The sequence below is a fragment of the Puma concolor genome, chromosome C1 (genome assembly GCF_028749965.1).
Source record: "Puma concolor isolate L17-30 chromosome C1, mPumCon1.1.hap2, whole genome shotgun sequence".
In the NCBI taxonomy this organism is placed as follows: domain Eukaryota; kingdom Metazoa; phylum Chordata; class Mammalia; order Carnivora; family Felidae; genus Puma; species Puma concolor.
This window is the reverse complement of record NC_141674.1, coordinates 41,413,265-41,435,368: the sequence shown is the minus strand read 5'-3', so window position 1 is coordinate 41,435,368 and position 22,104 is coordinate 41,413,265. Positions and strand designations below refer to the sequence as shown.

Here is a 22,104-nt window from a genome sequence, read left to right as displayed (position 1 = left end):
AGATAGTAAACTTCTTGAGGCTGGAAGCCATGTCTTTTGCCTCTGAATCGCCAATGTCTTGGTATGTTGACAGTACAATTGTGGGTATACAAGTGGTGTTCTTGATGATGCTAAAAGTTTTATTTTATTGAAATATGACATGATATGAGTATTTTAAATGATCTTCCTGCAGTTCAGCTTTATGCTGAAGTTTTCTTGTTTAATTTAGCAAGAATTCTTTTTTAATAATAAAAAAATCCTTAGGTGGCTCCTAGCTGGCTAAGTTAGTAGAGCATGTGACTCTTAATCTTGGGGTTGTGAGTTCGAGACCCATGTTGGGAGTGGAGGTTACTTAAAAAAAAAATAGAATCTTTAAAAACATTTTTGGATGTAATGAATTATATTGGGGCGCTTGGGTAGCTCAGTAAGTTAAGCATCAGACTCTTGATTTTGGCTCAGGTCATGATCTCACGATTTATGAGATCAATCCCTGTGTTGGGCTCCTGCTATGCTTGGGATTTTTTCTCTTTCTCTCTCTCTGCCCCTCCCCTGTGTGCTCTCTCTCTCTCAAATAAATAAATAAACATTTTAAAAAATGTTAAGAGGCCCTTAGAATGGGACTTAATTGAAAAAATCTTAGTAAATGGTCTAAAACAATAAATGCTCTAAGAATACTTTTCTTTTTAATGCTTTTTTTTTAATTGCTAGAGTGATAATAACTGCTTTATAGAAACTGGTAGTTGGAGGAAAAAAATCTCTCAGAATTTCAGTTTGTGGTGTTTGTTTTCAATTTCATTAAAGACAAAAATACATGATGTATATTAATGTGCCATCTTAGTGGTTTAACAATTATGACAGTAAATATCAGGACAGAGCATAAAAATTACAACATGTTCTCAGAAGCAGAAAGAGTATTTATTTAACATGACATATTATTTGAGTTCCTACTATGGGAAGGGCACAATAATGATATTTTTCTTCTGTTCCTGAAATTACAGTCCAGTATACTCAGGAAATCCATACTTCCTTGAGTGATATTCAGCCGTTCTCAAAAATGGCTTGGAATGTCCAGCATTTGGGAGGAGTTGTCATAGTTAAAATTAATTAGGAACAGTTGGGTTGGCCCAATACAGAGTCTCCCAGGAGTAACCTAAGAGTGTATTTCTTTGCTTTCACTCTATTTGCAGACAGAACAATAATGGGCTAAAATAGTAGAAAAAGATTGAGCATCTTTATTTAGTAACAAATCATAGTTCTAATCTCCTTTCTCACTAGTAGTCTGATTTAAGGACTTAATCTAAGGTGTTATACTTGCTTTCAAGGAATTAAACACAGTTACACACTTCTTTGTTTTGTGAGTTTTGCACTTAATATTGGAGCTTTGGAAACCAGAAGCAGGAAAATGGGTTGAGTGAGGGGCAGAATGAGAGAAAGAGAAATATCTGGTTACTTGGAGAGTTGGTAGAAATAAATGAAAAGTTAATCCAAGCAGAGTTTATGAGGCAAACCCATACACTGGAATTGCATCTTAAAGTGGTTAAACTCTTATCAACAAGATAAAATATTATGTCTTCATTAAAAATTATTTTTATTAGGAGCTTGTAATAATTTGAAGAATGTTGTCATTTGAATGCTGTGTTACAAAGTGGAGACATGTTATTTAGAAAAATGATCTAACCCAGTTAAGCATGCATAGAAAAAAGACTGGAAGAAAAAGAAAGGACCAAGATTTTATAAGAGCATGGTTATAGTTTTTTTATTTACCTTCTTCTCAACAGTGTGTATTTCTTCTGGAGTCTGCTGATTTAGCGTTTCTACATGATAACCTTTTTTGACTATTTACTGTTAAATTGAAATGAATGACTGTATATAAAGTGAAAATCTGTGTTCTAAGATTACACTCACATTTCATCTTAAACATTCCCATCTTTACATTTAGAGAGATTGGTCAGAAGAATGAATAATAGAAACTATTTTTCTAATTGGCTTGGAGAATTGTCAGAGGACTAATTTATAATTTCGTGTGCTGCTTTATAATTTACAAAGAATTTTATGCTCTCTTATTTGATTTTCCCAATAACCAATAAGCTGTTCTATTACTGTCATTTCAAGTTAGAGAATACTAAGGCTCAGAATTTGTGACTTAAGTTTTACAGTCAGTAAATAAAAGCATAAGCCCATGTTAAAAAAAAATTCAAACAATACCCATAAAAGTCTCCTTCCTGTTCTGGGCCCTCAGTCTCCTTCCTTGAGGCAGTCATTCTTGCCACTTTGTTTTGTGTATTTCCAGCAATAATCTGTGATGTATGTGTAAGTATGCATAATTTTTCTTTTTAGTAAGCTGCATATTGTTTCACGGCTATTTATTTATTTATTTATTTATTTATTATTTTAGCTTAGTCTAGGAGATTGTTCTATACTAGCACATATAGTTCTCCCTCATTATTTTAAAAACGTTAGGATCGGGGCACCTGGGTGGCTCAGTCGGTTAAGCGTCCAACTTTGGCTAATGTCATGATCTTGCAGTTTGTGGGTTCGAGCTCCGCCTCTGGCTCTGTGCTGACAGCTCAGAGCCTGGAGCTTGCTTCGGATTCTGTGTCTCCCTGTCTTTCTGCCCCTCCCCTGCTTGCACTGTCTCTCTCTCTCTCAAAAATAAACAGACATTAAAAATAAATAAATAAGTAAGTAAATAAATAAAACTTTAGGATCTTGCCTTATATGAATATACTGTAATTAGCCACCTAATGGTGGATATGTATGTTGTTTCCAGTTGTTTTTTATATTATTGAAGTGCTGGCATGAATATTCTTTTGCACACCTTAGTGAACAGGTATATGTACTTTAGTTTTTGGTGGGTATAATTGTTGGGCCAAAGGATATTTGGATAGATATTACTAATTTGCATTCAGAAAGGTTGTACCAGCAACAGTCTGAATGTGCCTTTTCCTCTATAGCTTCATAAGTATGGTATTTTAGCAAACTTTTATTCATTGTCAACCTGATATAGAAAAATGATGTTAAAATTAACATACATTGTACTTTCCTTTTACATAAATGTGAACTTTTAAATATTTTGTACAAGAGTAAGGTGGAAGTAAGATATAAGAAACTTAACTTTGTGATATAAGTAATGCTTTCATAAATTGAAAGTGCATTTAAAAATTGAAGGTTGGAGCTCATTTAAAAACTTGTTTTTTATATGGTACAGGTATACAAGGAAAAGTAAGCCTTACGTCCTCCCCTGTTAGATTGAGGATTTTGTAAGGGAAGTTAATGGTACCAGGAGTCTCTCATCTGAAATAATCAAGATGCTTATGTCTGATTATGTTTCAGTAAAAATAAAAATTTGGCCAAGAACAGTGGGGCAAGACTATACTTTTTTGGGGGAAAGCTTCTATATTACAATATTTTAGATTTTTTAGATCATGGTTTTTCAACCTTGGCACTGTTGACATTTTGGGCCAGGTAATTCTTTGGTGTGGGGAGCTGTTCTTTGCATTGTGGGATGTTTTGCAGCATCCATACCCATGAGATGCTAATAGTACTCTTTCCATTTGGGACAATCAAAAATATCTCCAGATATTGCCAGATGTCTTTTGGGGAACAAAATTGCCCCTAGTTGAGCATCACTAGTTTAAATATATATTTTTTAACCTTAGTGATCCAGTAAGGCATAAAGGAGATATAGAGATATATGCCTTCTTGGGATAGGAATGGGGGAGTAGTTTATCTTCATGTTTTTATTCCCTAGCCTGCCATGAGCCATGAATGGCTAATTGTGCATAGATTTTGAACCTAAAAAATTTACATGGTAAGAAACTGGAAATTGTGAATTTAATTTTATGTGCGATTTCTCTGCCTTCCTTAGTGTGATCTTTAGTTGTGGAACAATTCTATCTAGTGGGCTAAATAGTAATTATAACAGTATTGAGAAGGAAGAGGACTAATGGACTAATGGACTAAGAGGACTAATGTTTCTTAAACTCCTAATAAGCATTATGTACTTTTAGATGATTTCTACATTTCACTTGATCTTCATAGTCTTTATAAAATAGGAATTAATCTTCTGTATTACTTAGGGTTGTGTTGTAAGTGGTGGATATGAGATTTAAGCCCAGGCATATCTGTTCTCAAACATATTTGCTATACTGTTTCCTGTAAACACTCATTGACAATAAGTCAGACAACTTTATGAAAATGAACATTCACATGATATTATATTCGTCTATTGTTATATAAAAGGAACAAATTAGGGGCGCCTGGGTGGCTCAGTCGGTTGAGCGTCCGACTTCAGCTCAGGTCACGATCTCACGGTCTGTGAGTTCGAGCCCCGTGTCGGGCTCTGGGCTGATGGCTCAGAGCCTGGAGCCTGCTTCTGATTCTGTCTCCCTCTCTCTCTGCCCCTCCCCTGTTCATGCTCTGTCTTTCTCTGTCTCAAAAATAAATAAACGTTAAAAAAAATTTTTTTAAAAGGAACAAATTATTCAGAGTGTGGTATGTGTACGTGTGTGTGACAGAAAGAGGGAGAGAGAGAAGAGGTCAATATTGGGATAATAATAACAATAATTAATACTGAGCACTTATGTGTCAGGCACTGTTTTTAATAATCTTTACAACCTGATGAACTTTTCAGTAATCCTTACCACCTGATAACTGGATCATCCTTGTTATCTTTGTTTCACAAAAAGAGGAAATTTAAGCACAGAGGTGAAGTAATTTGTTCAAGGTCAAGCTGATGCTAAGTAGTGGAGCAAGAATTGTAACCCAAGTAGTGTAAACAATTCATATAAATTGAGCAAGTGTGTTGTAATTTTGAGGACAGAATAATAGCTCTAACAGATGTAATTATGATACTAATGCTTGGTTAACTGAACATACGTTCTAGGCTGCAACATCTTTTTATGTGAAAATCAACTTATCATTGCATAGTCCACACCTCTAGAAAGTGATTATTGTACCAGATAGTAGAGGGTTTTTGTAGGCTTGATAGAAGGTAGTGTTACATTTTGCAACCTAGGAATTTATTACTCACGAAAACCTAAGCCTGTCTGGGTTTGTGTACATTATGACAATATTTATTTTTAAGCTAATATTCTCTTGGACATGTTAGTTTGGACTTGGAGTTCCTTCAGTATTTTATCGCTAAAGATGACTCCATGTTATCAGAAAAAAATTCCCTAAGAAACTATTTTATTAAATAAAACCTAGAACCACTAGACTTAAGGGTATCTGGCACTCCAAATATGAACATTGTTGAGAGCTAGGGTGAAATAATGGGAGGTATTGGGCTTTACAGTGAGAATGTCTGAGGTTTACATCCTTTATTTGATTGTGTAACAAGTTTCTTAGCTTCGTTTTTTTGTTTGTTTTTTTAAGCCTATAAAATGGGGGATAAACAACTTGCAGGATTTGTTGTGAAGATTATGTGCAATAATGGATATAAATGTTCACGATCAGTTTAAATGGTAGCAGCTAATAATAATAATAATTATAATAATAACTACTACCAGCACTAGCCAAATATTTATAATCAGTGGGTTTTAGTTATTTATAGGGCTGTTAATTTTTATGAAATGTTGTACTTAGAATTTTCATAGATCATTGATACCAAGGATTATTGGTAACTTCATTTTACCTTGTATTCTGTAGGTACAGACAGCATAGGTATTTATCATTAGGCATATATGAAAAATGTGAAACTTCTGTGCACCACAGATGCTTCTGTTATTGCTGGTTGGTCTCTTATTTCAGAAAACATTTACTGAATGCCTCCTCTATGTCATCACTGTGTTAGGCCTTAGACATACAAAGAGAATAAGGCCTAGACTCATGCATATACTAAAGTACCTTTTAGTCTTTTAGGGAGATAAACACTGACTTTCTGGGATGTTAAGTACCTTGAAAAAGGATGATAGAACTAAGGCCCTGGGGTGCTGTGGAGTCTCCTGTGATTATGATGGAACTTTTTGTGGTAATTTAGTTTTTAAATTGATACTATAGATGACATTTCAGGTTGTACTTAAAGGACAACATAAAACCATAGGAACATTTGACTTAAGTCAAATTTTATTTTGGTGCATAGGGTCCACATTGGGGGATGTAACATCCATTTTCTTATGATTTATTCTCTGCTTTTTTTTTCTTTGTAATAAAGCCAGATTTTTTAACTTCGAGCATAGGACATTAGGGAGGGATTTCAAGGAATAGGCTTCAAAGAATCTGTGACCTACTGTAAAATAGTATATAAAATATTCAGAGTATCAAGATTTCTATCCCAGGGATACTGACAGAAGTTTTATACAGTGGGAAGAACACTGGACTTAGTACAAGACAAATATGGATTTGAATTCTCCCTCTGCCACTGTACTCTCTGTGGGTGCCCATGGCAAGTTACCTAAACTCTCAGAACTTCCTTATGGATGATGTATATACATTGTTGAAATATAGGAGACATTCAGTAAATAGAAGTGCTGTTGTTGGGGTACTTGGGTGGCTCAGTTGGGTAAGCATCCGGCTCTTGATTTGGCTCAGGTCATGATCTCATGAACTCATGATCTCATGGTTCGTGAGATCAAGCTGCACATCGGACTCTGCGCTGACATTGTGGAGCCTGCTTGGGAATCCCTCCCTCTCTCTCTGCGCTTGCCTTGCTTGTGCTTTCTCTCTGTTTCTCAAAAATAACTTAAAACTTAAAAAAAATAGAAGTGTTGTTGTTCTTATTTGCAGAACTCGTGTAAAAATTGTTTTAGATATTTTCATGTCCAAAATTCTGCACTCATTGAAGAAAACTGGGACATGCAGAAAAGCACGGAAAAGCATGGATCACCATCTACCCCATTCTTTAAAAGTTTTAGTTTTTTTCCTTTTTTTTCCTTTTTTTTTTTAATTTTAGAGAGAGAGTGAGCAAGGGAGAGGAGCAGAAGGAGAGAGAGAGAGAGAGAGAGAGAGAATTTTAAGCAGGCTCCATGCTCAGCACAGAGCCTGATGCAGGGCTTGATCCCATGACCTTGTGTTCATAACATGAGTTGAAATCAAGAGTTGGTCGCTCAACTGACTGAGCCACCCAGGCGACCCTCTTTACATTTTTTAAAAAAATGTTTATTTATCTTAGAGAGAGAGAATGAGAGCAAGCGGGTGGGAGGGGCAGAGGGAGGTGGACAGAGGATCCAAAGTGGGCTCTGTGCTGACCACAGCGAGCCTGGTGTGGGCTCGAACTCACAAGCTGTGACATCATGACCTGAGTCGAAGTCAGGCACCCCTCTTTACATGTTTTTTAATGTTTGTTTGTTTGTTTGTTTGTTTGTTTGTTTTGAGAGAGACAGAGACAGAATGCAAGTGGGTTAGGGGCAGAGAGAGAGGGAGACACAGAATCTGAAACAGGCTCCAGGCTCTGAGCTGTCAGCACAGAGCCCGATGTAGGGCTCAAACTCACGAGCTGTGAGATCATGACCTGAGTCTAAGTCGGCCGCTCAACCGACTGAGCCACCCAGGCGCCCCATCTTTACATGTTTTTTAAAATGTAGTTATAACCTGGCTCTCTCCACACACACACACACACACACACACACACACACACACACACACACACACACACACACAATTTTGTAATGTTTTCCTTAACATTATAGGTGTTTTTCTATGTGATCATCATAGCGTCTTTTTGATGTCTTTAGACTGTATTCATTAACTGGATGTTTTATAGTTTACTTAAGCCTCACGAATAATAGCAATTGATGTATAAATCATAATTAATGCTGTTGCAAATAACCTTTCATATGCCATTTGCTGAATTCTTTTTTGTAGAGTTATAGATGGTATTTACCACATAATTAAATTATTTTTCTATATATACCTTTGGGGTTTTTTTTTATACCTTTGGGTTCTGAAGTTAAACTTGAGTAATTTTTGTTTAGTGTATGTTTATAAGATCTTGAATGGCAAAGCGGAAAGCAGTATTTTACTCAGAAAGGAACAATAATCTCAAAAATACTATTGTGAAGGAATTAAGTTGAATATATTTAATTTGGCTGCAAACTACATTTATAGTTTGTGAAGTTCACTTAGCATAGGAAATTGGCATTAAAAATTGTAGCTTGAAGAAGATTGGATGATTTCAGTTTGCTTACAATTTTCATCCTTTTTAGTAGGCTGGGTTGCTTTCATTCTTAGTCTTGTTCTCTACATTCTGTTCCATGTTTTTGTTTTCTTGCTTTTTTTTTTTTTATTCTGGCACACTTTTATGCAGGGCCTTGTAAGACCTGGGGGTGGATTCTAAACCATCTGGCACTTGAGAACAGTTCAAAAACTTAACTTTATTGACTGTACTTTGAGCCAGACTTGTTTAAAATGTCCTGGCTTGTCTCTGTGCTTGACAGTTTTTTTTTCTTTTATATCCTGACAGCTTTTTATGACTATTTTCTTCCTTATTTTAGTATAGGAATTTTACCAGTATCAGTATTTGTAGATTAAGATGGACAAGATTTATTTTCCTATAACCTCACACACACACACACACACACACACACACACACACACACACACACACACACACAACACTTATAAGGAAAACTTCCCAAAACATTTTATTTTTTAAAATAAGTGTATGATTGGCATGACTTATATACTTATACATGTTTAATAACTATTAAAAATATTTAAAAATTATTTTTTAAGTAGTAATTATAGCTTTTCATCATGAGGCTAGGTGGAAAGAAAAGCATACTCTGGAATTGTAAATTTACTGAAAATTGTTTAATTGTTAACAAGCTTTCTTTGAGCTTCCCGCTGTATTGTTTTAGCATTTAAAAAAATTTTTACTTTTTAAAGAAACTTATTGACATATATATAATCTATATATCATACAATTTACCCATTTAAAAAATGCACTTAAGTGACTTTTAGTCTATTCATAGATGTGTGCAATCATCATCACCACAGGCAATTTGAGAACATTTTTATCACCTCAGAAAGAAACCTTGTACCCTTTAGGTATCATCCTCTTCTCTTCCATGCTTTTCCCAGTCCTAAACAACCACTAATCTATTTTCTGTCTCAATTAGATTTTCTTATTCTGGACTTTGTATGAATGGAATCATGTACTATGTGGACTCTTGTGACTGGTTTCTTTCTTTCTCTCTCTCTCTCTCTTTTTTTTTTTTAACTTGTTTTATTTTTTATTTTTTTAAATTTACTCCAAATTAGTTAGCATACAGTGCAACAATGATTTCAGGAGTAGATTCCTTAGTGCCCCTTACCCATTTAACCCATCCCCCCTCCCACAACCCTATCAGTAACCCTCAGTTTGTTCTCCATATTTATGAGTCTCTTCTGTTTTGTCCCCCTCACTGTTTTTATATTATTTTTGTTTCCCTTCCCTTATGTTCATCTGTTTTGTCTCTTAAAGTCCTCATATGAGTGAAGTCATATGATTTTTGCCTTTCTCTGACTGACTAATTTCACTTAGCATAACACCCTCCAGTTCCATCCATGTAGTGGCAAATGTCAAGATTTCATTCTTTTTGATTGCCGAGCAATACTCCATTATATATATATATATATATACCACATTTTCTTTATCTATTCATCCATTGATGGACATTTGGGTTCTTTCCATACTTTGGCTATTGTTAATAGTGCTGCTATAAACATGGGGGTGCATGTGTCCCTTCGAAACAGTACACTTGTATCTCCTGGATAAATGACTAGTAGTGCAATTGCTGGGTCGTAGGGTACTTCTATTTTGAGTTTTTTGAAGAACCTCCATACTGTTTTCCAGAGTGGCTGTACCAGCTTGCATTCCCAGGTTTCTTTCTCTTAACATAATGTTTCTGAGGTTTATCCAAGTTGTAGTAAGTATCAGTATTCATTAATTTTTGTGGCCAAATAATATTTCATGGTATAGTTATACTACATTTTCTTTATCCATTCATCTGTTGATGGACATTTGGGTTGTTTTCTCCTTTGGCTATTATAAATAATCTGCTATGAACATTCATGTTCAGGTTTTTGTGTGGATATATGTTTTTATATCTGCTGGATATTTATCAGGTCACATAGTAACTTTATGATTTATTGCTTGAGGAATTGCCAGACTGTTTTCCAAAGCAGCGGCACCAGTTTACATTCCCACCAGCTGTGTGTGAGGTTCCACATCCTCTTTAATAATTGTTATCTGACTTTTCGATTCCAGCTGTGCCCAGAATCCTAGTGGCTGTGAAATAGTATCTCATTGTGGTTTTGATTTCATTTCTCTGATGACAAATGATGCCTACCATTTTTTCATGTGCTTTTTAGCCATTTGTATATCTTCTTTGGAGTAATGTTCATTGATGTCCTTTGCCAGTTTTTCAATTGAGTTATTTGTCTTCTTGTTATTGAGTTGTAAGTATTCGTTATATATTGTAGATATAAATCCCTTTTGAGATATATGATTTGCAAATATTTTCTCCCATTCTGAGGGTTGTCTTTCTACTCTCTTGACAGTGTGTTTTGATACATACAACTTTTAAGTTTTGATGAAGTCCATTTTATCTGTTTTTTTTTTTCTTTTGTTACTTGTGCTTTTGGTGTTATATACAAGAATTTTTTTGGCAAATATCAGGTCATAAAGATTTATCCCTATGTTTTCTTCTAAGGGTTTTATAATTTTAGCTTTTACATTTAGGTCTTTGATTTGTTTTGAGTTAGTTTTTTGTACATGGTGTGAGATAATGGTCCAACTTCATACTTTCGCATGGATCTCCAGTTGTCACAGCACCATTTGTTGAAAAGACTGTTCTTTCCACACCAAATGATTTTGTCAAAAATCATTTGACCATAGATGCATGAGATTATTTCTGGACTTTTAATTCTATCGTGTTGATCTATATGTCTTTCCTTGTGTAGTACAACACTGTCTTGATTACAATTCAGTCATAGTTAACATCATGGAAGATATGGGTGACTGATGAGAAGGCGGTTATTGTGTCTGATGTGTAGTGTATAGCTAGGAAAAGTCCTGTAAGAACTTGTAGGATTAGGCAGACTCCTAATAGGGAGCTGAAATTTCATCATGCTGAGATATTGGACGGGGCAGTTAGGTCGATAAATGAGTAGTTAATGATTTTAATGAGGGGGTGTGATTTTCGAATGTTGGTCATTAAATTCTTATAGTTGAAATACAACGATGGTTTTTCATATCATTGGTCATGGTTAGATTCCATGTGAGAATAATGATAACATACATTGTATTTAAGTACAATTTTCGTAGTAAGCTTTGTAAGTTTTTCTTCAAAGCCTTCTCCAGTTTATGGTGGGTTTGGTTTCATTGTGGCTGGTGGTATCGGTTGTGGTATTGTATTAAATTTCGGGGGATCTTTTTTAGGTTTAATAGTTTTTTAAATTTATTTAAGGGACATGCTTGTAGTGTTTGGTTATACTACAGCTATGGCTACTGAACCTTATCCTGAAGCTTGAACATCTAATAAAACTGTATTGGGAATATTTATTACAGGGGTGTTAGTGGTAAGTTTTGAAATTGAGAAGTGTTAGTCCTGTAACTTTGTTTTTCTTTTCAGGATTGTTTTTGGCTATTCTGGGTTCCTTGCAATCCCATATGAATTTTAGAATTGGCTTATCCTTTTCTACAAAGAAGCATTTGGAATTCTCATAGAGATTGCTTTGAGTCTGTAAATTGGTATGGAGAATATACCTATCTTAATGTTAAGTCTTCCAATCCATGAACATGTGATTTTTTTTCCCATCTTATATATCTTTAATTTTGTTCAACAATGTCTAATAGTTTTTAGAGTGTAAGTTCTGTACTTTTTTGTTAAATTTATTCTTAAGTATCTTATTCTTCTTTATTCTTGTTATATGAATGGAATTGATTTCTTAATTTCATTTTCATATTGTTCATTGCAAGTGTATAAAAATTCAGTTAATTTTTGTATATTGACCTTGTATCCTGCAACCTTACAGAACTCATTTGTTAGTTCTAATAGGTTTTTAGTGGATTCCTTAGGAAGTTTTATGTACTGTATAAGATCATGTCATCTATGAATAGAGTTTTACCTCTTCCTTTCCAATCTGAATGCCTTTTATGCAATGTTCTTGCCTAATTTCGCTGGCTAAGACCTCTAATACAAGGTTGAATAGAAGTGTCGAGAGTGGACATTCTTGTTTTGTCCCTGATCTTTAGAGGAAAGCATGCACATGTATATACAGTACCTTGAAGGTGCCTAGTTCAGCGTTTGATTGTTCAAGAAACCTATGTTATTTGAAAGTATTATTAATTCACATTTTGGTTATGTAGCTCAGGGTTTCTTGAGAGTGAACTTGTATATATCAGCATCATCTGAGAACTTCTTAGAAATGCAAATTCTTAGACCTCACTCAGTCCCACTATGAATCAGAATCAGAAACTTGGGGGCGGGGGATTTACTTAGCCTTTTGCATGGTAAATGTAGTTCATATTCTGAAAAAACTACTGATGTGTAATATATAAGTATTTTAAGTATATGAAACATATAATATTCACGAAGACTGCTTATAGTAGATATTTTTCTTTCTTTTTTTAAACATATGTAGAAACAACCCAGAGAGGTTATCATTTCTCTATGCTTTGGGGCAGTGGTTAAAAGAGTGGTTAAATGAGCCCTGGCATTGTACTGCTTGTCTTGGAATTCTAGTTCTGCCATTTGCTAGCTATGTGAATTTGGGTACCTCATTTAATCTCCTTGTATTTCAGATTCTTCATATGTAAAATGTGAATAAGAGTGTCTATTTTATAGATTGTGAAGATTAGATGAGATAATACAAATAAAGTGCTGAGAATAGTGCTTGGCCCATAAGTGAATCCTTAATAAAAATATTTGCTATTACAATTATTATTGGTCAAGAGTACCCAGCCATGGCCCATTTTTCATAACTTTCTTCTGTACATTTTTCTTGCTCTGCCTGAATTTTTCTGGCTCTTCTTTGGTTTATTCATTTGGTAGATACTGAGTACCTCCTATCGATCAAGCACTGGTGTCTGTACTGTGACACATAGTAAGCAAGACAGTCGTTGGCCCCATGGGTTAATATTTCTAGTGAGGGAGACCAACAGAAACAAATAGATAATAAGTGTGTCCAATTGTGAAGAGAGCTAGGAAAAACAGTAAGAGTGGGGTAAGAGAAGAGGGTGCTATTGGGAGCAACTTTAGATAGGATGGTCAGAAAGGCCCCTCTGAGGAAGTTTATTTTGATCAGAGTTTGATGAAATAAGAAGTAAGCCATATGTGTATCTATGGACACGTTCCAGGTAGATGGAACAGCAAGTGTAGGGGCCTTGAGATGGGAGTACTCTTTACAGTTGCTTGACTGGTTCCTTTAAGATTTAATTTAGATGTCACTTGTAAGTGACTTCCTCAGCTTTTTCTATTTGTTATAAAATAATTCAGACCTGACTTTTATTGATTTTTCCTCTTTTGTCTCCTTTAGGTATCTCTGATTCCATAGCAACTATATTTACTTCCTCTTGTTGCACTTATCACAGTAGACTATTATTGTCTGTTTTTCCCTCTAGACTTGAGTGTTCAATGTCAGGGACTATGGTTTCTCACTTATTTTAGTATTCCCAATATCAATGCATATAGATGTACAACAGATGTCTAAATGAATGAATAATGAGTGAACAAACAAGTTTTTAAACTTTGTATTTCCTTAGTATATTTCTCTCTGTACTTTGTTTCTGCCTGGTAATAATGATAGTAAGTACAATATATTAATACTTATTTGTCTGACAGCTTAGTGCATTAAATACGTTTTTGTATTTAGCCATTGTGTTATAATTTCTTTCTTTTTTTTTCTCTTAAGACTAAGTTACGGGAGAGGAAAGAAGTCCTATTTGTTCATCTCTCTGTCAAGAGTGCCTAGTGCAATGACACATGATGAATGGATCAGCAGTTTGTATAAATAAGGAATGACTGATGTGTTAGCATGTTAATGCATTGAGTCTTCTGATTCATATAAACTATCTAGTGTAAAGCATATTTGTATAATATTCCAATTGACCCCGAACTGTGAGCTTTAAGCAAAATAGGTCATTTTAGTTATCTTTAATCTTCCTAGCTGCTTTCCCTCAATAATCCCTTGTCAAGTTTACTGTTCATGTAAGTGCTCCAGCCAGAGTTATTGTATTTCCTTAACTAGAAATGAAAAACAAATGGTCCACTAATTATTACAGAATACTTGAAATTGAGACTAGTTGAATATTGTCTCTGTACCCATTCACCAAAATTATCCCCTACTCCAATTCCAGTAGAAATTCTTACTCCTACTACTTTCCAGATAGAGGTTAAGCAATTACAGTTTCTGGTGTAGGTAATTCTCTGCAGAGTCTGTATGAGTGATCAGTAGACAACCACCAGAGCAAAACTTGCATTTGAAGAGAGGAGTATGCTAAGTAGGCCAGATGACAAATTGGTGGACTGTGTGTGACTGACTAACATCCTGCTAGTATTTTACTAAACTAGGGATTGAAAAGCAACAGATCTTTTCACATTACAGTACAGATGAGTTGACAGTATTTTTCCGGTCAAAGTTTAGTCATTTGGCTCTAAAAGGATGCTTTTTATTTCCTGGTTTGTGGATATATTTCCAGGAAAAGACAATGAAACACAAGGATGGTTCATCATATGAAAATCAATCAATGTAATATACCACGTTAATAGAATGAAGGGGGAAAAAACCCCACATGATCATCTCAATTAATGCAGAAAAAGCATTTGACAATTCAACACCCTTTCATGATGAAAATACTCAGTGAACTAGCAATAGAAGGGAACTTCCTCAACATGATAAAAGCCATATATAAAAACCCACAGCTAGCATCATACTAAGTGTTGAAAGACTGAAAGCTTTTTTAAGATGAGGAGCAAGATGAGCATGACTCAAGATTAGCAAGAAACACTTCCATTCAACATAGTACTGGAAATTATAGGTAGAGAAATTAGGCAAGAAAAAGAAATAAAAGTCCTCCAAATTAGAAAGGAAAAAAATAAAATTATCTCTGTAGATGACATGATTTAAAAAAAATTTATTCTGATGGGGGCACCTGGGTGGCTCAGTCGTTTAAGCGTCCGACTTCAGCTCAGGTCATGATCTCACAGCTCATGAGTTCGAGCCCTGTGTTGGCTTCTGTGCTGACAGCTCAGAGCCTGGAGCCTGCTTCGAATTTTGTGTCTCCCTCTCTATCCCTCCCCCGCTCATGCTCTGTGTGTGTGTGTGTGTGTCTCTCTCTCTCAAAAATAAGTAAAAACATTAAAAAAATTAAAAAAAGAAAAACAACATTTCATTGCTGATTCTTTTGGGTCTCTGGTACCCCATTAATTGTGAATTTTTAATTTTATTTGTGCAAAGCTATTGAATAAGCTAATCTTCATTTATCTGTATTAAATTTAAGCATGTTTGCCTTCTATTAGTACAGGCCAACTTTTACCAATCAAACCTATTAGTTCAGGCTATTAATCATCCTACAGAGTTGGGTGTCAGTGATACACTGTGAGGGTTTACCCTCTCTCCCATTTTGTAAGTTGTCATAATAATGAAAATTCTTTTTAACAAGTTCTTTGCTGTTTTTGAAATAAACAATTAATAAACATGTAAACATGCATGTTTTCTTAGTTTACTTTAAGAAGCTTATTTAAGAAATGGTGTTTATTCTAAATTATACTTGAGACAAACGAAGTAAGATTATGTGGATTTTTTAAAGTTTATTTTATCATTTTTGAAAGAGGGAACCTGAGTGGGGGAGGGGCAGAGAGAGAGGGAGAATCCCAAGTGGACTCTGTAGTGTCAGTGTGAAGTGGGGGCTTGAACTCACAAACCTGTAAGATCATGACCTGAGCTGCAATCAGGAGTCTGACACTTAACTGACTGAGCCACCCAGGCACCCCTGTGTGGATTTTTTAAAAATGTTAGGTCTATAGTATGAAAATAATTGAAATAGTAAAGAATAAACTTTTATTCTTCGATCTGTGTTATTCTGAAAACCAGTCAAGAAGTATATAAAGTTTACTTTATTAGCCAGTTTTATCTGTTCTTACATCAGAACCCTTTTACGCAAGTGATAGGAAACGCCAGTTCTTAAATGGAAAGGGAATATGTTAGTTTATGTAGTTGATAGGCCTGGGAGTAGAGCTGTCTTCAGATGTGTTAGGGTCTCAGTGATGTCACTTTTCAGTTTTTCCTTCATATCTTGGCTCCAGTCTCAGACAGGTTTTCCCATGGTAGCACTAAGATGTTTGTAAAGCTGCAGGCATGTGGTCTTTGTAACTCCTAGTGCAGTGGAAGAGAGAATCTCTTCTATGATAGTTCCCATGAAAGAACTGAGATTTTGTCTGATTGGATTGACTAAAGTTCACATTTGTTCCCAAAATAGTTGCTGTAGAGAATGGGTTGAAGAGTAGGTTTGTCAGAAAGAATTGAGATTACTGGTTGTTATGTGTTGAATTGTGTCTCTCCTCACTCAAATTCATAGGTTGAAATCCTAGAATGTGACTTTACCTGGAATTAGAGTCATTATAGATGTAATTAGTTGAGATGAGGTCATACTGGAGTAGGATGGGCAACTAATCCAATATAACTGATGTCTTCATCAAAAGCAGAAATTTGGGCACAGGCATACACACAGGAAGAATGCCATAAGATTGGAGTTATGTTGCCATAAGCCACAAAACTACCAAAATTAGGGACCTGGAACAGGTCCTTTCCTAGTGCCTTCAGAGGGAGATTGGCACTGCCAACACCTTGATTTTGGACTTCTGGCTTCCAGATGGTCAGTAAATTAATGTTGTCCTTAGCCACTCAGTTTGTGGTACTTTTTTATGGCAGCTCTAGAAAACCGATGTAGTTATCATGAATTCCAGTCTGTCCTGTTGAGTGACTTTCTCAGCTGCAACCTCAAAGAAAAGGGGGTAGTTGAATTCATCAGGGTTTGGGATTTTGCTATGTTGGTGTGACCAAAAGACAAGAGGAGCAAGAGAATTCAAGATATTAGCAAGAATATTATCAAAATGATACACCGTATCTAAACTGAATGAGGGGGAAAGTACAACAAAGAAGGGGTCTGATGGTTTAGAGTCCAAGTGAAAGGGTCCGTGTTATAGAGGCAAAAGATGATAACTTGAAAGAAGAGGTTATGTTTGGAGAACAAGGTACTCAAAGTAATGATTTAGGAGGAAAAGTGTGTGCAGGTAAAGGTAGAAAGGCTGGGAAGGCTATTACCATGGGAGTAAGAGAGTGACTGGGCCATAACATATATGTATAACTCTGTGTTTTGGAGAGACCATTGGAGTTAAGAGGTCTGGGAAGTAAGAAGCCAGGTTGTTGGATGGGTTAAGTCAATGGTGAAATAATCCATTGATGAGGTTTAAAGAGGAAGACAATGAGTCAGGTGCCAAAGCCTTACGTGGGGTAGAGAGACCAGGTTAAAAGATACCAGTGTTAAGGAAGAGGAGAGAGTAATTTTGTTGAAAGGTAAGAGGTTCAAAAGAGTAGAGCTTTTTAACTAACTAGAATTTAAGTAAAAACTTAAAAACATAAAATAAAATAGAAAAAAAAGTAGAGCTTTATTTTGTTTTTAAGTTATTTTTTTTTAAGTTTTTTAATGTACATTTTTATTTTTGAGAGAGAGAGAGACAGAGTGTGAGAGGTGGAGGGGCAGAGAGAGAGAGGGAGACACAGAATCCGAAGCAGGCTCCAGGCTCCAGGTTCTGAGCTGTCAGCACAGAGCCTGACACAGGGCTCGAACCCACAAATCGCAAGATCATGACCGGAGCCGAAGTGGGTTTTTAACTTACTGAGCCACCCAGGTGCTCCTGTTTTTAATGTATTTTTTAAATGTTTTATTGATTTTTGAGAGAGAGAGAGAGAGAACCAGTGGGGGAGGAGCAGAGAGAGGGAGACACAGAATCCAAACCAGGCTCCAGGCTCTGAGCTGTCAGCACAGAGCTCAACGTGAGGTTCAAACTCACGCATGGCCTGTGAGATCATGAGCTGAGTTGAAGTCATATGCTTAACTGAGCCACCCAGGTGCCTCTATTTTGTTTTGTTTTTGAAACAAAAAGTTGAGTAGTATAATGTCGACAGGCTGCAGAAATGATCAAAGAGCATTTTAATCCCATTTCTGGACCCTGAGGTAGGACAGTTATAAAAAATGGACCGTTTGAGAGGGAGGTGAGAGGTTGAGTTTCATTTAAAAGAGGGGGTTGAAAGTAACATTCGGAGAAAAGATGTGTCTAGCTTTTTCTTTAGGAAAGGACCAAGTATTATTTCATGTTAGGTGGTGAAGGGAACATTCTCAGAAGAGGTTGAGGAAAAAATGTCTTGTTTACCCTTTTCTTTCTCTACCGTAGACAGTAAACTCTCTGAGAGAAGGGACTGTGTATCACTGTGCCTAGCTCAGTCTTTGGTAAGTAGTAGGTTGTCAATAAATTTTGAATAAATGAATTTATACTCCCAGCAGTATTTGGGAATTTACTGCAAGAAGGAATTTCATTAATAATCATTCATTCAACTAGTATTTATTGAGTGCTTCTGTAAGTAGGTACCATGCTAGGTATCGGGGATATGATGAACAAGATAGGCATGGGCTTCTGCTGTCATGGAGCTCATCTTATAGTGAGGGCCACCCACACAAAAAAAAACCACAGACAAAATTAAAACAAGTTGTATTAAGGTCTCTGAAGGAAACAAGCAAAGCTAAGGAAGAAAATAAAAGAGAAGAGCACCTACTTTATGATGATCCAAAAAAATCTTAGAGTGGGTAACATTTAAGCTAAGTAAATGAAGATACCAACTATGCTTTTCAGGAAGAGAGAATGATGCATGCAAAAGCTGTGAATTAAGACAGAATTTGTACTTTTAGAAGAATTGAAATATCAGAGTGGAGTTAGTGGCCCTAAATTAGGCTGGAGACGTGAGCAGAGACTGGCAGCAATTCCAAGCCATGGCAAAGAGTTTGGATTTTATTTTTTTTGTCAAATAAGAAGCCATTGAGGGGTTTAAACAGGGTAACATTATGTCCTGATTTATATTTTTATATGACCACTGTATACTCTGTATGGAGAGGCAAGAATAAAGGCTGAGAGGGTGGATAAAAGTTTGTTACAGGGGTGCCTGGGTGGCTCAGTCGGTTGAGTGTCCAACTTTGGGTCAGGTCATGATCTCACTGTTCGTGATTGAGCCCCGCATTGGGCTCTCTGCTGTCATTGCGGAGTCTGCTTCGGATCCTCTGTCCCCCTCTCTCTCCGATGCTCCCCCGCTCTCTCTCTCAAAAATAAATAAACTTTAAAAAAAAGTTTGTAGTAGTAGTAGTAAAGACAAGATATGGACTGAGATGTGAGAGAGTTGGATGAGTTCAATGTATATCTTGGAATTAGAGTTGATAGGACTTGCTGATGGATTGAAAACAGACAGTGAGGGACAGGTAGACTCAGGTATTTGGCTTGTGCATCTAGATGGTTTGTGCCGGGGATAGGAATGGGTTTTTGGAGAAAAAAAAAATACAAGTCTTTCAGATGTTTGGGAGATACCCAAGTGGAGATGTAAAGTAGATGGTTTATGTAAATTTGGAGTTCAGAGAAGGGGTTTGAACTAAAGATACCCATTTGATAGTCATCAGTATAAGCGTGGTATTGATATCGTGGGACTTGATGTGATCATCTGGGTTAGTGTAGAAAAAGGGCCTGAGGTGAGGTTGTGAATGTCCTTGGTAAAAAAAAAAAAAGGTAAAGTGCTATACAAATGCAGGAGATAGTTATTTTGTTTCATTTCTTCCTTATTTGAATGTTTATAAATTCATATATTATTCCTGCTTAAAGATAATGCTTCTCCCAGTGACTTCTCTTTATTCTGGGGTAACTATACTGGCATGTGTAGGACTTAACTATCTTCTGGTGAGAGACCAAAGCTACTCTTTCTATTCATTGTCACTCTGCCACTTAGATTTTTGGTCAGATTGAACTGGATTTAATAATACTAGTTCATTATTGGTCTGAGTTGCTGCTACGTTCTGTTTACGCCTATTGTTTTTCAGTAGCATACAGGTATGTCATCTTTTGAAATCCTTTTCTCTACTTAAAGTACCTTTTGGTTCTGATCATCTCCAAAGCAAATATATTCTTAGGTCTAGGTTTTCAAAGTTTTCTTTGCAATACTAGTCTTATAGTACTACTGTTATGTTACCAATTTATAATGGTTTGTTATGGGACTAACATGAGATGTTAGCACATTTGCAGAATGGAACACTGAAACTTTTATTATAGTGTAAGCTGTTTTGAGGGCAGGAGCCATGTATGATTTTTGTAACCCCAGACATATAAACCTATTGCTGTATCCCTAGAAGGCATCCAGTACATGTTTGTTAAATTATTAAATGAGTTGTGACTCACAGAGCTGAGGGTTGATACTGTGGATTCTCTAAGGGAACTGCTCAGATGGCTGCTTGTGTCTCTTTGAGCACCTTCTCACTGGCTTTAAAGGTGAGGACTGCTCACATGACTTGCTTTTCTCCACCTGTACTCAGTTTCAGGGTTGTTTTCCTTTCTAAAGTTTCATTTTTATTGACGTTCTCTGGACTCTTCAGACAGCTTCAGATTACTGTTTCCTTTGTCAGTTTGGATTGCTGTTGATCACCATTGCTCCCTTTTATTTTTTCATTCTTGTCTTTATCCTGTTTTCCTTTGTATTGTGAAATATACAAGTCTGTTTTAGACATTACAAGTCTGTCAGAAGGTTTTAGTTTCCAAACTTGAAAGCCATTCATACTGAGTAAATAAATGTGTATAAATGCATAGGCTCTTCTGGTTGTATTCATTTGTTACTTTGGCCTTTGGAGTTGCTGTTCCAACATTAAAGAAGTTGGTGGTTGTGATTGTGATGGAATAGTTAAAAGAATGTTAGGGCTAGTTCCCCCTTCTGGTTCTTCCGTTCTCTTGAAAATGAAGTATTAGATAGCTATATTCTAAGTAGCTGAATTTTTGTGTGTTAATATGTTAAAAATACTTGTATGGCAAATTACCCAGAAAATTGTGGCATTATATAACAATTACCTTTTATGTCTACTAGTAATGAGTTGTTACTCATTTTCTTAAATTTTTAGAGAGCAAAACAAAAAAGATTTTGGGTGGTTTTTCTGGAAAAATAAAAACTATTCCATTGTCTCCTTTTTGTTATCCAGATTTTTGTATCTGTTTGCCTTTACAGACAGGCTCTCTGTCTGGATTTTCACCTCTCTATTTCACAGTGGTCTTCAACACCACCTTATCATGGGAAGTTGCAAAAAAGTACTACAGAGAGGTCCCATATACCCTTTACCCAGTTGTCCCTAATTGCCATACTTCATATAACTATGGTACAATAGCAAAACTAGGAAATTGACCGTGGCACAATTCACAGGCTTTATTCCAATGTCATTGGTTTTATAGTTTTTTTTTATTATTTAAAAAAAAAATTAACGTTTATTATTGAGAGAAAGAACATGAGCATGGGAGGGGGTGAGAGAGGGGGAGATACAGAATCTGAAGCAGGTTCCAGGCTTTGAGCTGTCAGCACAGAGCCTGATGTGGGGCTTGAACCCATAAACCACGAGATCATGACCTGAGCCCAAGTTGGACGCTTTACTGACTGAGCCAGGTGCCCTGGTTTTATAGATATTTTTGTGCATGTTTGTATGTATGTAGTTCTATGTATATGCAGTTTTTTTTAAATATGAAGTTTATTGTCAAATTGGTTTCCATACAACACCCAGTGCTCATTCCAACAGGTGCCCTCCTCAATACCCATCACCCACCCACCCCTCCCTCCCACTCCCCATCAACGCTCACTTTGTTCTCAGTTTGTAAGAGTCTCTTATGTTTTGGCTCCCTCCCTCTCTAACCTTTTTTTTTTTTTTTCCTTCCCTTCCCCCATGGTCTTCTTTTTTTTTTTTTAATTTTTTTTTTTTTTCAACGTTTATTTATTTTTGGGACAGAGAGAGACAGAGCATGAACGGGGGAGGGGCAGAGAGAGAGGGAGACACAGAATCGGAAACAGGCTCCAGGCTCTGAGCCATCAGCCCAGAGCCTGACGCGGGGCTCGAACTCACGGACCGCGAGATCGTGA

General features: G+C 36.1%; 1 protein-coding gene and 1 long non-coding RNA gene across 4 annotated transcripts in view; one reads left to right on the top strand and one right to left on the bottom strand.

The window, feature by feature from the left end:
• EPS15 (epidermal growth factor receptor pathway substrate 15) overlaps positions 1-22,104 on the top strand; it is a 145,570-nt gene that overhangs the window by 3,684 nt on the left and 119,782 nt on the right. The window lies entirely within an intron of this gene.
• On the bottom strand, positions 16,005-20,853 carry LOC147578012 (uncharacterized). Its single transcript, XR_015254696.1, has 2 exons — positions 20,394-20,853; positions 16,005-16,901 (listed from the first exon to the last, which is right to left on the bottom strand). It is a non-coding gene; the product is annotated as an uncharacterized LOC147578012 (long non-coding RNA).